The sequence below is a fragment of the Mus pahari genome, chromosome 15, assembly GCF_900095145.1.
Source record: "Mus pahari chromosome 15, PAHARI_EIJ_v1.1, whole genome shotgun sequence".
Taxonomy (NCBI): domain Eukaryota; kingdom Metazoa; phylum Chordata; class Mammalia; order Rodentia; family Muridae; genus Mus; species Mus pahari.
In genome coordinates, this window is record NC_034604.1 from 6532360 (window position 1) to 6546149 (window position 13790).

Sequence of the window (13790 nt, forward strand, 5' to 3'; positions counted from 1 at the left end):
CCTCCTGTGATTCTGTTAGCCTCTGTCAGCAGTCCTGGGAGTCCAGCTCTCTCCTGGGTCTCAGTGGTCAGATTACTCTCTGCAGGGAAGCTGTCCTCTAGCAGGGAAGGTGCACAGAGGGCTGGTGTTCAGATCTGCCTCCTGGCTGAAGATGTAGGCCCAAAACGGGGCCTGTCCCAGAAGATGTGTTGCCTCTGCAGTTTATTCACTCACCTGCACAGACTAGCCACCGAGGGACCCTGGACACACTATGACTCTCTCACCTGCTCTGGTAGACAGAGCCCTCACAGGTAGCCACCTTTCCTCTGGTGAGGAAGGTGCCCAAATTTTTGGAGCCTGAAACAGGGTATGTCCCAGAAGTTAGGTTGCTTCTGTCTGTCCCAAAGCGGTGTAGCTTCTGCGGTCCACACTCTCACCAGCGCAGACTGGAGCCTAAGCGAACTGGAACAAAGATGGCTCTCCTGCCAGCCCAGGCCTTGAGACTCCTCCTGGGAGGACACCCCTCCTCGGGCGGGAAAGGTGCCAGATGACTGGAGCCAGAAATGAGATCTTTCCCAGAAGCTGTGTCGCTTCTGCAGGCTTCCCTCTCCCGGGCACTGCACTGGAGCAAAGAAGGCTCTCCTACAGGCTCAGGCCTTGAGACCCCTCCAGGGCAGACACCCCTCCTCAGGCGGGAAAGGTGCTGTTTGACTGGAGCCAGAAAAGGAGTCTGTCCCAGCAGCTATGTCGCTTCTGCAGGCCCAGTAGACCTCTTTCTACGGTCTTGTTTTGTTTTCTTTCTTTTGGTGCCACTGCAGAGATTTCCATAGTGGGTCAACCAATTTGTACCCCTACCAACGGTGCATGGGGGCTCTTCCCATTCCCACATCCTTGCTAGTATTTACTGTCTTGGGCTTTTTAAAATTTATATATTTAATCTTTTTTAACCAGTTTGACTAGGGTAAAATGAAATCTCATTGTAGTTTTAATTTGTATTTCTCTTGTAGCTAAGAATAGTGCACACTGAAAGAATACATTCCTTAGCTGTTTATACTTTCTCTTCTGAGCATGTTCTCAGCCACCTGACCTACCTTTTAATTGGGTTGGTTGTTTTCTTAGTTAGTTTTATAAGTTATTTGTATGTCTATGTCATATGTAGGCTCCAGAACTGTTACAGAAGATGGAACAGGATGAATGTAAGAGTCAGGGGTCAGGAGGACCGAGCAATACACTGTCTTATGGACACAATGGGACGTCTGCAGTCCTGAACTCATAGCAGGTGTGGCTGCCCGCGCACCATAAGCCAGCATTCCAGTGTGGAGGGGGCGGCTCATGAGCCCACATCCCTGTAGTTGAGAAGCTGTGGACAGTTGATAGCTGCTAGAGGAGGAGTTGATCTTCTTCAAGGGCATGGCTGACTTGTGTTCAACCACATGCCAGTGGATGGCCCCACACCCATGAATGTAAGGGCAATACAAATCGAATTCAGTGGGTTTCCAAAAAATAAACAAAACAAAACAAAATAAAGCACAATGGTTTTGTGGGTAGTGGTTAGGAATATGGAATGGATATGGGGAAAAGGTATGGGTGAATATAATCAAAATATATTGTATAAAGTTTTCAAAGAAGTATAAAAGTGTTTTTTGTTTTGTTTTGTTTTGTTTTTTAAGATACCGCATACTAGCAATCTCTTCCCATTCCTGTTTTACCTTAGTCCTTGATATCTCCTTTCCATATAGATTTTCCTGTTATGGACATATGAAAGGATTATGTTATGCTTCATCTTTTGACTTTTGCTTCTAACACTTAGCCAGATGTTTCCAAGATTCATCTTTGCAAGCCAAAGTAAGAATAGTTTGGGATCAAAAATCAGATAAGAAGACACCTTGTTACTTTCTGCTTGTAGGGAGTTCTGTGGAGTGAAACAATAGCCATTACAGGACAAAGCCTAAGGTTTGATCACAGAGGGAGACGTCAGGAGTACTCTGGTCACCGTTAGGTTTCTTAGGTTGAGGACGAAGAGAAAGGAAACAGTAAAGGAAGCAACGGGCTTCCCCGCACGGTAAGAGTGTTTGGTGGGGTTTGGCATGCATTGAATGTTTCTACAGTGGTCCAAGGAAAAGAGGCCAGTACCAGGTTAGATGACATCACAAAACAGAGACAGAAGTGACTGAGCATCTAACAGTCTGTTCATGGCAGAGGAGAAGCACGGTGGGCCTGGGAAAATCATTGCCAAGAGAGCAGTGGTTAGAAAAGGAGGGATTCTGTGGTCATGACTATGGGAGAGTCAATCTCTTTCTTTCTTTCTTTCTTTCTTTCTTTTTTTTTGGTTTTTTCGAGACAGGGTTTCTCTGTATAGCCCTGGCTGACCTGGAGCTCACTTTGTAGACCAGGCTGGCCTCGAACTCAGAAATTCCCCTGCCTCTGCCTCCCGAGTGCTGGGATTAAAGGCATGCGCCACCACGCCCGGCCAGTCAATCTCTTTCTTTGCTGCAGGTGCTGCTGACCTTCTTTAGTCAGTTAGAGACATTATGGAGCTGCACACCACACTCACATGTGACAGGGACACAGTCTGCCTCTGAGGCTAAGGAGCAAGCACATCTGTGGGTAACATACAGTTCAACTACTGAATAGGACTGACTATTCCCAACTCAAGTGCTAATTCTTAACAGAAAATCTTCATTACCTTCTGGAAGAATATAAATGACCAGAAACAAGAACTTCACAATCCTGCCTCTCTCCTTCTGGGAATTGGAAGCAGGGCTTACATGCTAGGCAGTGACTGTACTACCGAACTATATTCCTTTGTCCTCAACTAGCTTATTGATGTGATTAAGCACTCATTATCCATTGTATGATTTATTACCTCCATAGCATGTACTTCTACATGTTGTATATATTTTTCTCTTGTAGGTTTCAGTAGTCAGGAATGGTTACTCCCCTATCATTTGGACAAAAGAATGTGTATAAACATACCTATATTTGTCAATAGTCATTAATTTACAAATATTACAGTTTGTTCTGGGCTAAGGGTTCTGCCCAATAGATTAGTATGAGTAGAATGAGTGCTTTCCAACAGAACATCATATGATGGTACAATGTTCAAGTCTTAATAGTACAACCTGTGGCTCATGAGCATCTCAAATGCAGTTGATGTAGTTGACAAATGCCACTCTCATTTTTTCTTACTTTCTTTCTTTCTTTCTTTCTTTCTTTCTTCTTCTTCTTCTTTTTTTTTTTTTTTTGGTTTTCGAGACAGGGTTTTTCTGTGTAGCCCTGGCTGACCGGGAACTCACTCTGTAGACCAGTCTGGCCTCAAACTCAGAAATCCGCCTGCCTCTGCCTCCCAAGTGCTGGGATTAAAGGTGTGCACCACCACCGCCTGGCTCTTTCTTTCTTTATACTAATTTCCATACACAGTGCCTGTCGTGTCCAACAACCTGGTCCTAGATATTTTTAGTCAATGGGAAACAACAGGCTCACGAATCGAGAGGTGTACTCTGATGTGAAATGTGGAAGCTAAAGAGACAGCTTCTGAGAGTGGAGGTGATGGGAAAATTCAGAGAGAGGAGGTGGCATTGAAAGTGAGGCTTAGAAACAAAACGGTTATGTGTATGGGTGCATATATGTGCATGCATGGTATGTATATATGTGTACATTTGTTTATGCATGTGTATTTTATATATGTGTGTGCTTGCATGTTTACATGTGTGATATATGTGTATATGCATACATGTGTGTACATATATGTGTTATATATATATGATTTTTTATATATTTTGTGTGTGTTTGTATGTATGTTTATGTATATATATTTTTTATGTATGTATATATGTATGTTTATGTGTGTATATATGTGTATATGTTTGGTTATGTGTATATGAGTTTATATGTGTGTTTGTGGGTATATAATGTATGTGTATATTGGTTTACATTCATTTGTCTGTGTGTGTATATATGTACATGTTTATGTGTTTTATGTGTGTGTATGTATGTGTGCATATGTCTATTTGTGTGTGTATGTGTATATTTTACTTCAGTGTTAAAGTTCATATTTAATACGTGCAAGGCCCTGGGTTTGCTCTCTGTCACCACACAATAATAATAATAGAAAGACAGTGAGAACAGAAAATGCTTACACCAGGAAAAAGATATGATATATATGACTACTGTGGCATTGAAATTTTTATAATGAAGATTCAGGAAAAGGTACATGACTTGGTAGGGTTAGCATGTAACTCACTATAATATAACCACTGTAGAAAATGACTCTTGGGGGCTGGAGAGATGGTTCAGTGGTTAAGAGCACTGACTGAGAAGATGGCCTAATCAGCCATCATTGGGAAGAGAGGCCCCTTGGTCTTGCAAATTTTATATGACCCAGCACAGGGGAATACCAGGGCCAAGAAGTGGGAGTGCATGGGTAGGGGAGCAGGGTCGGGGGGAGGGTATAGGGAACTTTCAGGATAGCATGTGAATTGTAAATAAAGAAAATATCTAATAAAAAAATAATTTAAGAAAAAAAAGAGCACTGAGTTCTGCTCTTGCAGAGGTCCTGAGTTCAATTCCCAGCAACCAACATGGTGGCTCACAACCATCTGTAATGGAATCTGATGTCCTCCTTTGGTGTGTCTGAAGATAGCTACAGTATACTCATAAATAAAATAAATAAATCTTTAAAAAAAAATAAAAAGAAAATGACTCTTGGGATAAAAATTTTTTGAAAAGTATTAGAAAGAAACCATTTATTATACATTGTTAGAGTAACTGCAATATTTATCATTTAAATTAGTTACAGAAATTGTTATTAGGATTCCTATTTTGCAGAGAGAAAACTGAGGTCAGAGTTCAATAAAGCTTGCTGGATTTTAGAGCCCAGTCCCTTCCTCTCAACACCTCCCAGTTTAAAAGTTTCTCAGCTCAGCTGGAGACAACTGCCTGAACCTCATCCTTCCATCATTTGTTTCTAAGCAGTCATCTATTGGTTCTTGTCTCTGATTCCATATTGGAAATGTTTTCTGGTTAAGAGACAGGTATCATAAGATAGTCTGTTTTGTTAACAGCACAGCTCATGCACTCAGGTTTTGGAAATAACTCCATTAATACTCTCCCTTCTTTATGTGTATTTATAGTACTTGCAGCCTTTTACATCCTAAAATGGAGAAGTTAAGGAGTTACTCAGTTGCATCAGATGACCTGGTCTATTCAGCCCCAAATTTGAATAGGCTCCTGTGACCATGATACAGGAGAACTCCTGCTTCTGCTTGATGGGGAATGGCTTGTTATTTGAGATCCTCCACATGCGAACTTAAAGGTCACGACCCTGCCTCTCACTTCTTCCATTGTTGTCATGCTTTCCTAAGAGCACAGCATAGCAACTAATAGAGGCTGTTTTTTAACTCAAAGGAAATAGATCTTTGCACCTGACTGGCCAACACAGTCAGATCATGAACATAGAGGTTGAATATTCATTATCTGAAATGCTTGGAACCAGAATGTTTGAACTTTTAGAGTTTGGTGGCTTAAAAAAAATGTTTTCTATTTTGGAATATTTGCATTTCATGCCGAGTATTAATGCTAAAAGTGTTTCTGACATTAATTAGATTTTTGAGTTAGGGGTGCTAAAGTCTATGGCCTATCCTGGCTGCTAAATTTGTATCCTGTGAGGAATTGTGTCCTGCTTATGTTTTTTCAGACTCAAGGACATCTCATTTGCATAATTTGCTGTTTCCCTAAAAGTCTGTCTCAGAGTTCCAGTAAGAGACATTTAGCATTTATATTTGCCAGGCCTTGAGAGTGTGAAGCTCTGCACAGAACAGTACCAGCTCCCAAGTGCAAACACACTGCTGATCAGGGCTGACATTGAAGAAAGAGGTCTTCCATGGCTTTTAAGTAGGAGATCATGTCTGCACACAGAAAGAATATGACTTCTTCATTTCCTATTTGTAACCGTTTTCTTTCTTTACCTTGTGTCATTGTTCTAGCTCAGCTGTAGAGCACTGTATTGAGTAAGAATGGAGAGTGATGGAGACAGATTGTGGGGTGTGTGTGTGTGTGTGTGTGTGTGTGCACACACAGAGAGAGAGAGAGAGAGAGAGAGAGAGAGAGAGAGAGAGAGAGAGAGAGAGAGAGAGGAAACTAAAAGGAGGATCAGGAGTGAGGAGGAAGAGATGCTAAAGCATGGGAAGAGCAAGGGAGCATGATAGAATCCTGTGACAGTAAAGCAGAAGGTGGTCAATGCAGGTCAGGAAGGGCACGCAGGAGATGGGAGCAGGGATGTGACAAATGGCAATGAAGGAGAGGGGAGAAGGGAACTGTTTGAGGCACTGATGAGGAAATGGTTTGGCTGATGTAGAAAATATAACTTAGGCTGTGCACTAGCCTCACTGAGGCAGCAGCTTTAAAACCACCTCCCTAATGACTCTGCTTTGACTGTTTCTACAGTGCGGCCTCGTATTGGGACCTTTAGTTGCCCAGGTGGACTTTAATGTCCATCCATGTTTAATGACATTACTAGACCCTTTGTGTAGTGAATGTGGTCCTCAAACTAACAGAGTCAGTCTTACCCAGATGGTTGTTTAAACTGTAATCTCATCCCATGCTTAGGAAATTAGAATTTGCATTTTTATAAAATTTCTGGTGATCCTCGCCTACATGGAAACTGTAGAGAAAAGATGAGAAATGGGATGGAAAGGACCAAGTAACCTAATCAGATTCCCCAGCATCGGAATGGGTACAGATGTGGGCGGTCATGTTTTCCTTTCAAACCTTTAAGGTGGTTCCCTTACCACCACGAGGCTCCTTGGTGCCAGTGTGGGGATATACACCTAAAAGCTGAGCACTTGGAAGCTGAAGCAAGAAAATCATGAGTTTTTATAAAAACAAAGCAAAGTATTTCCTAAGGTTGTGTTGATATAGTCTACAAATATTACTCTGGCTTGTCTGGATAGCTTGAAGGAAAAATCTGGGAAGCACGAATTAGAAAGTTGGGCTTGGGGCTGGAAAGATGGCTCAGTGTTTAAGAGCACTGGCTAATCTTTCAGAGTACCCAGGTTCAATTCCCAGTACCCACATGGCAGCTCAAAACTGTAATTCATGCCCTCACACAGACATACATGCAGACAAAGCACTAATGCACATGAAATAAAAATAAATAAATTATATTTAAAAGGAAACTTGGGCTTGTAGTGAGGATCCCTTGAGCAGTTTTAATCCAAAAATATATGCAAGTGTTATAAAGATGGATCAGTTTTACAAACACCTGCTGCCAATGCTGATGGCCCTACATAGTGGGGAGAGAGAACCAACTTCTATAACTTGTCTGCTGACCTCCACACACATGCTGTGACATTGTGCATCACAAAAATAAATGTATTAAAAAGTATTTGTGATCTACATAGTGATGGAAGATAGAGTTGAATTTTGGACAAGGGGCTCTATACATGTGAGACACATTAGGGGACAGCACCAACAGAACATGTGTGAGAGAGAGAGAGGCCCACACTCAGAGATCTGATTATGCTGAAGACACTGAGAGAGATAAGGATAAGGAGTGAGAGTCAGTGGTAGAGCATGTGCCTAATATGTTTGAGGTCCTGGGTTCAATTTCCAGCCCCACTCCAAAAGTCTAAATAGCACCTCAGAACATTTCCCAAAATCTTGAAGACAAAGCTAAAAAGGGATTATGTAGATTTCTTGTCTCTGGCCCTTTTTGTATTCACTGTGTAACATTTTGTGTTGTTTTAGTTTGGGATGTCATTTTCTATTGGGGGGGGGGATTCTGATGATTTTAAAAAAAAAAACTTGCTGGCATAAATAAGGTCATAAACCCTCAGCTCCCATTCCCCTGGTCCCCTAGTTCTTGGTGGGTGGGATCGCCTGACTTGAGGGCTATTGGTGATTTCAAAGGAGAAAGGAAACAATGCCAGCCGCCAGCCAGCAAGTGGTGATAGGTAGAGGAGGAATTTGAGGAAAGGGAGAGGTTAAAAGTCCAAGTGTGAGAGGCTTGTTGTTTGGGGTACTTGATGACACATTCTAGCAGGTACAGGATTTTCAGGGGAACCCACACTTTCTGGATGAATATCTTGTCTGGGGAAAAGTCAAAATTATTAGAACGATAAATTTTTCTTCAATGTCGAGGTCATGAAATTTTACTTTTTCTTTCATGAATTAACCCCTAGCACCCTGGCTCATAGCATGCAAGCTCTCCATCTTTCTCTCATTCGTTTGCTTTCATTTTCTAAATTTTTGAAGTAATTCAACAAGCATTTTTAAAAAAATTATCCTTATGTTTAAATAGCAGCCTGGTATGTACTTACTTTTAATAATTTGGAGTTTGTTTTATTTTTTCTTATTTAGAACTATATCTGTCTTTCTAAACATATGATAAATGAATCATTTCTTATTCTTCTTTCTCTGCCCAAGGCTTTTACTTTTCTGAAAATATGTACATTTATGTACACATATCAGTGATAGTCTTGGAGGGACTTTGTTATTTTGTGAAATGGAGTTCTCAGGGAGCTCATAGTTGAATATAATCAATTTAAAGAATCTGCCATGTGCTTTTTAGGTTTTCCCAGTTTGTTGATCTTTGTAATGAAAAAAATTAGAACAATGAGGTTAAGAACTAAAGAATCTTCAAAACCTTAGTAAAAATGCATTATGCATCTTAAACTACATAATGCATTTAAATACAATCCCAAAATAGATTATGTCTGTGTCTGGTAAGTGTTGGGATTTGGGGAGCTTTCAACCACTCACTTTAAAACAGTTTTCTAAGAGTTATGTAAGAACAGAATCTTAAATTGCACCCCACCTTCCTGATTCTCGATGTGCTACCATTTCTCCAGTTGCTTTTCCATGCCACTTGGTTCTCAGTAAATATATATATATATGGAGCCATTTCTTTTATTACATTAGTGTAGCTGCCGTCGGTGTCTGTAGTGAAGAGTAACGTCAGTCATCTGGATGTGACCCCCTGAGATGTTCAAACTGTGAGGTTGCGTTTTATGGACAGTTTATTGAACATAAATTCTGTAACAGTTTCACCTAATTTCAATCATGACACCCTAATTTCATGCCTTTTCTTGCAACTAAGAAACCTACTATTGCTTAAAACTCGAAGGATGGGTTTTGAAAGTTGAGACACAGAATGGTCAGTGACCTCAAAGATTTTTGGGAGGGGCAGAAATAGTTTCAATTATAGTCTGTTATGACATTAGACATCCTGATTAAGAAGCACTTAGTTCATATCTAAAACAGACTGAGGCGTGTGAAGCGTGAAAGTGCTTTCCCAAGATTGTCAGCTCTTCTCCAGAAAGAATCCTTTAATGGACCAATCAGTAGTTTATACTGTTAAAGAATTTTTTATGGTATAATAATGAACATTTATAGAGGAGCAAAAACAAGCCATTTCCTAACATTAGCCTTTCTGCCAACGGAGGTCATAAAAATTGTTAATGCAGATGAGGTTGCCTTCTGTTGTGCCGTGCTAATAGGAAATGGATCATTGCGGTTTATGGGGTACTTAGCCATTTTGGTTCGTGATAAATGACTGACTTCAAGTGACATTCCTTCCCTGATTCCCACTATTCATCACCTGAAAGAATGGAAAACCCAAACATGAAGTTGATTTTGAAGTTGTCAAGAGGTTCACTGTGGTGTAAATCCATCATAAGCCAGTGTTTTAATGGATCTAGGAAGAAATCGTATGAATGAAGACACTTGTAAATGTTTTATGCCTCTATTTTCTTTTGTTCAAACATCAGTTTTGTGGCTCTGGTGTTATCCTGCTCTGACTTCTGTTGCCTCTTCCTTACTCCTCCCCCTCTCCAAACGCTCTCTGGTTTTGAAGGCTCCCTGGATTGTATCTTAGCAGACACTTTGATGTAATTGTGCTGTTCTGCTTTATAAAACCAGCACAATAAACACAAAGATTGGAAAATATTTTCAACTCAGATGTCATTTATATGTCAGTAATTATGCACATACTTCTTTCTCTGCTAAAATTATGAATACCCGTTGTCCTCTCTTTCCTTGTCATCCTCCTTTCCCGTTGTCCTCTCCTCTTTCCTTGTCATCCTCCTTTCCCATTGTCCTCTCCTCTTTCCTTGTCATCCTCCTTTCCCGTTGTCCTCTCTTTCCTTGTCATCCTCCTTTCCCGTTGTCCTCTCCTCTTTCCTTGTCATCCTTCTTTCCCGTTGTCCCCTCTTTCCTTGTCATCCTCCGTTCAAGCACTGTGCTCTTCTAGTCTGCCCAGGACACAGACACTTGGTAAGGAAGGGAAAGTCTGACTATGATTATGTTCTCGTGCCTATTATTCTTAGAAAATAACTTCCGGGATTATTTTTACACTCCCTCGTGCTTTGAGAATTACCAGAGATGGAGCCATGCCCAGTGTATGTGCAGAGGAGGCTGAGTCTGCAGGAGAGTGTTTGTCTCTGAATTCAAACGTATGGCACCCTCTGTGAAACCAGTGTCTGCATAGTTGGTTATCTGTTATTTGTAACAGCATCTGGATAGTTGGTTATCTGCTATTTGTAAGAAGATGTGAATGTTTCTGCAGATTATCTTGGAACCATTAGTATAATTGAAATATTTTGATGTGTGTTTTGTTGGTTCTTAAAGAGATTCTGGGCTGCCTTATCTGTGCACATTACAGAATGACCGGGGCAGCCTGTGATTTTGTTTGCTCTGTAGAACTTTGAAGGAGACCCTTTCTGGCTTTAGTTGAAATTCTGCTGTCCTGTAAAGAAAGGAAAGGAAACTCTTCTTCCAGTGTTTATCTCTGAGGGTATTTTGTGAGAATATTTGGCAAGTGGTATCCATGTATATATTACTCATGTACTGGAGAGTAAATATTAATTGGGTTTTTATTTGATTTTTTTTCCTATAAAACTGTAGAAATAGCTCATGGGACATAATTGGTCATGTAGTCCCAGATAAATTCCATCAGTCTTATACATGGTTTTGATAGCTGAGTAGAACAGTCCAATTTTTTTCTTCAGATTTATTGAATGAGAATCACTAACCTTGAATTATGTAGCTTGGTTCAAGCTGAGCGGTTCTCACAACTGTACTGCTTTATCCAGACTATTGAAACAAACCTGCAGTTTAATTTTTGTCCCAAGTTGGCATGCTGTGGCCAATGGTGATCTTGAGTCTGAGTCTAGCAAGAGGTTGCTGACACAGTAAAGGAGAAGAGCAAGCAGAGAAAGAACAAGGCTGAGGGTGTAGAGCGCTTGCACTGGACAACACTCCCCACTCGTGCATGCTGCTGTTGGTGAGTGGACACTGCTGTGATTTTACTTCTTTCTCTTCTCTTTTCCTCCTCATAACGAGTATCTGTAAGTCAGAGCTGAGGGGGAAAGGCTAAGCTCCAGATGGGCAGGTTTTCGGGAGGAGGATGTGTGTGTGAGAGGGGGCTGGTATTGGTCAAAGACTGGAGGGAACACACTTCACAATCCAAAGATGATTTTAAGAGTGAATACACATTAAGTAGTGGTACTGTGTTTGCCTTTTAAAGGAGAAGGTTCTGTGATCACGTTCTCCTGGTTGCTTTTCATCTACACGGCCAAAGCTTAAGATGCAGTGTGTTTGTTCTTCAAGCCCAAGCTTTTCCTTGGATACATTTAAAGCAAAACATGCCATGCTTTTTGCATTGTATCCTTGCCCCTCCATCCCTCATAACTTTTACCAAATAACCTTTTGTTATTTAGTAAAACTATGAAAGAAAACAGAACCTCTCTCAAAGGAAAATTACAGCTTTTTTGAAAGTCTTTTTAAATTCTAAAAGTTACTGGGAAAAAATTTGAAAGGACTGAATTATTAACTATCATGTGTTCTGGGACTTTCTAGTCCTGTGGTTCTCAACCTGTGGGGCGAGACCCCCTTTGGCAGACTTCTGTCTCTGAAAATATTTACGATTCATAACAATAGGAAAATTACAGTTAGGAAGTAGCAATGAAAATAACTTTATGGTTGGGGTCAGCACAACATGAAGAACTGTATTGAAGGGTAACAGCATCAGGAAGGTTGAGAACCACTGCTTTAGTAGGCTTTGCATTTCCCACTGAAGAACCAGGGAGCTGTTAGTGATTTTCTCCTTCACTCACTGACTCCAAGGTGTGATGTTAGCTTTAAGCTGTCGGCTGTTATTTTTCTTCTTTGCACTTTCAGAAAGATCTAAAGTCACTCTCTGATTATGACTTTGACACTTCCTGTCCTATTGTCCTTACAAAAAGTTTCTTTCTTCCTTCATTCCTTTCTTCCTTCCTTCCTTTCTTTCTTTCTTTCTTTCTTTCTTTCTTTCTTTCTTTCTTTCTTTCTTTCTTTCTTTCTTTCTTATTTTTTCTTTTTTGTAGTTTTTAAACTTCTCTGTAAAGAGATTCGGCTAAGGGAAAATTCTTTAGAGTAAGAAACAAGTGTTTGCTTCACTGTATAATATATAAGGTAGTACTGAGACTCAAGAATTCCTCTTACAGACTCCAGATGCCTTCTGCTTCCCTTTTGTGGCAAACTGTTTAACTGAGCTGTCAGAACCCGTGTTGAGGACCCCTCTTATCTGAGCTGTTCATGTCTTGAGAGTTTCTCTACTCACAACCAGAATAAATTGTGTCCACATGCTGTTGATACCTTTGCCGCATTGCATGTGGCAGTGTGGAGAAGGCCACCTGCATTTGCCCTCCTTTATAGATGTCATCTGTGAGTGACTGCTTTGTGCAGGCTTGAACTAGAAAGCTCATGGGTCTGGCTCTGAGACCGTAGAGTAAAACTCATGTCCTTTCCACCCCTCGTTTGCTTAGCTTTTATTTTTCTGACTGTGTTCATTTTCTGATGCAAGTAATTACAAATCGTATGTTTTGGTGGAGAAATAGTTGGACTAAGATGCAAGCTCATCAAGGGATAAAAACTGAAGACTACATTTCCAGTTCTTATTTGAGCATCACAAATTCACACTATCCTATGGAATCTGCTTTTGCATTTCAGTGTGAAAAAACAATAGTCCACAATGAAAACATAAAGATACAGTCTTTATCTCTCTTGAGCATGTGTTTCCAATAACATTTTCCCATTTGGATTATTTTTTAAAAGCATATCTAACCTCTCCCTGAAACTCCAGACTTATATATATAAGTGATCAGTGTGCATCTCCTTTAGGGTGTTAATGAGTATCTCACATGTACTTGGCTCCCAACTTTTGATTGTCATAAGCATTCACCTATCTCCTGTCTACATTCCTCCATTCTCCCCTCTGCACCCCTGGACCATTCCTGTTTTCTGTCTCCCCTTCCACACACATACAACCTTTTCAGTCTGCCAGCAGGCCTAGAGGCAGAATGGCCAACTCCCCACATGTTTTTCACTGTCACCACTGCTCTTCCTTGAATGCCTGCTGAAGCCTTCTGCTGGCTGCAGGCTCTTCTCCACATGGAGACAGTGTGATGCTTTTAAAGCAGAGGTCACGTCTTTCTAGATCCAAACCCTAAGGCGACTTCTCATCACTCTTGGAACAAAATGCAAATTCTTTGGCCTCCATAGCCCTGTCTGGTTGACTCTCCTGTCTTATCTCCTATCACTTTCCTCTTATTGATTGATCGTTGTATCTATTGATCATTCCTTAAACATCCCCAGTGCATCCCCACCTCAGGGCTTTTGTCTCAGCTGATCTTTGTCCCAAAGTGACCTTTCCTATATTTTAACATGACTCACTTTTTCTTTGCCTAAACTGTCAGCTTCGTAGTGAGGCTTCACTAACTTGTCTATATTATGTCCTTTCCTCCCATGCCTAGCTTCAGCCTAGTAGTTTTTAT

At 40.8% G+C, this 13790-nt stretch overlaps 1 protein-coding gene across 4 annotated transcripts in view; it reads left to right on the forward strand.

The window, feature by feature from the left end:
* Nucleotides 1-13790, forward strand: part of Greb1l (GREB1 like retinoic acid receptor coactivator) — a 225988-nt gene that overhangs the window by 49993 nt on the left and 162205 nt on the right. For 3 of the 4 annotated variants that reach the window (XM_029546955.1, XM_029546958.1, XM_021214850.2), the window contains exon 1: nucleotides 11008-11260. The exons of the other annotated variant lie outside the window; for it this stretch is intronic. The gene's annotated coding sequence lies outside the window, so the exon portion shown is untranslated. Of the gene's footprint in view, nucleotides 1-11007; nucleotides 11261-13790 lie in introns of those variants that run through there. 4 annotated transcript variants of the gene reach the window in all.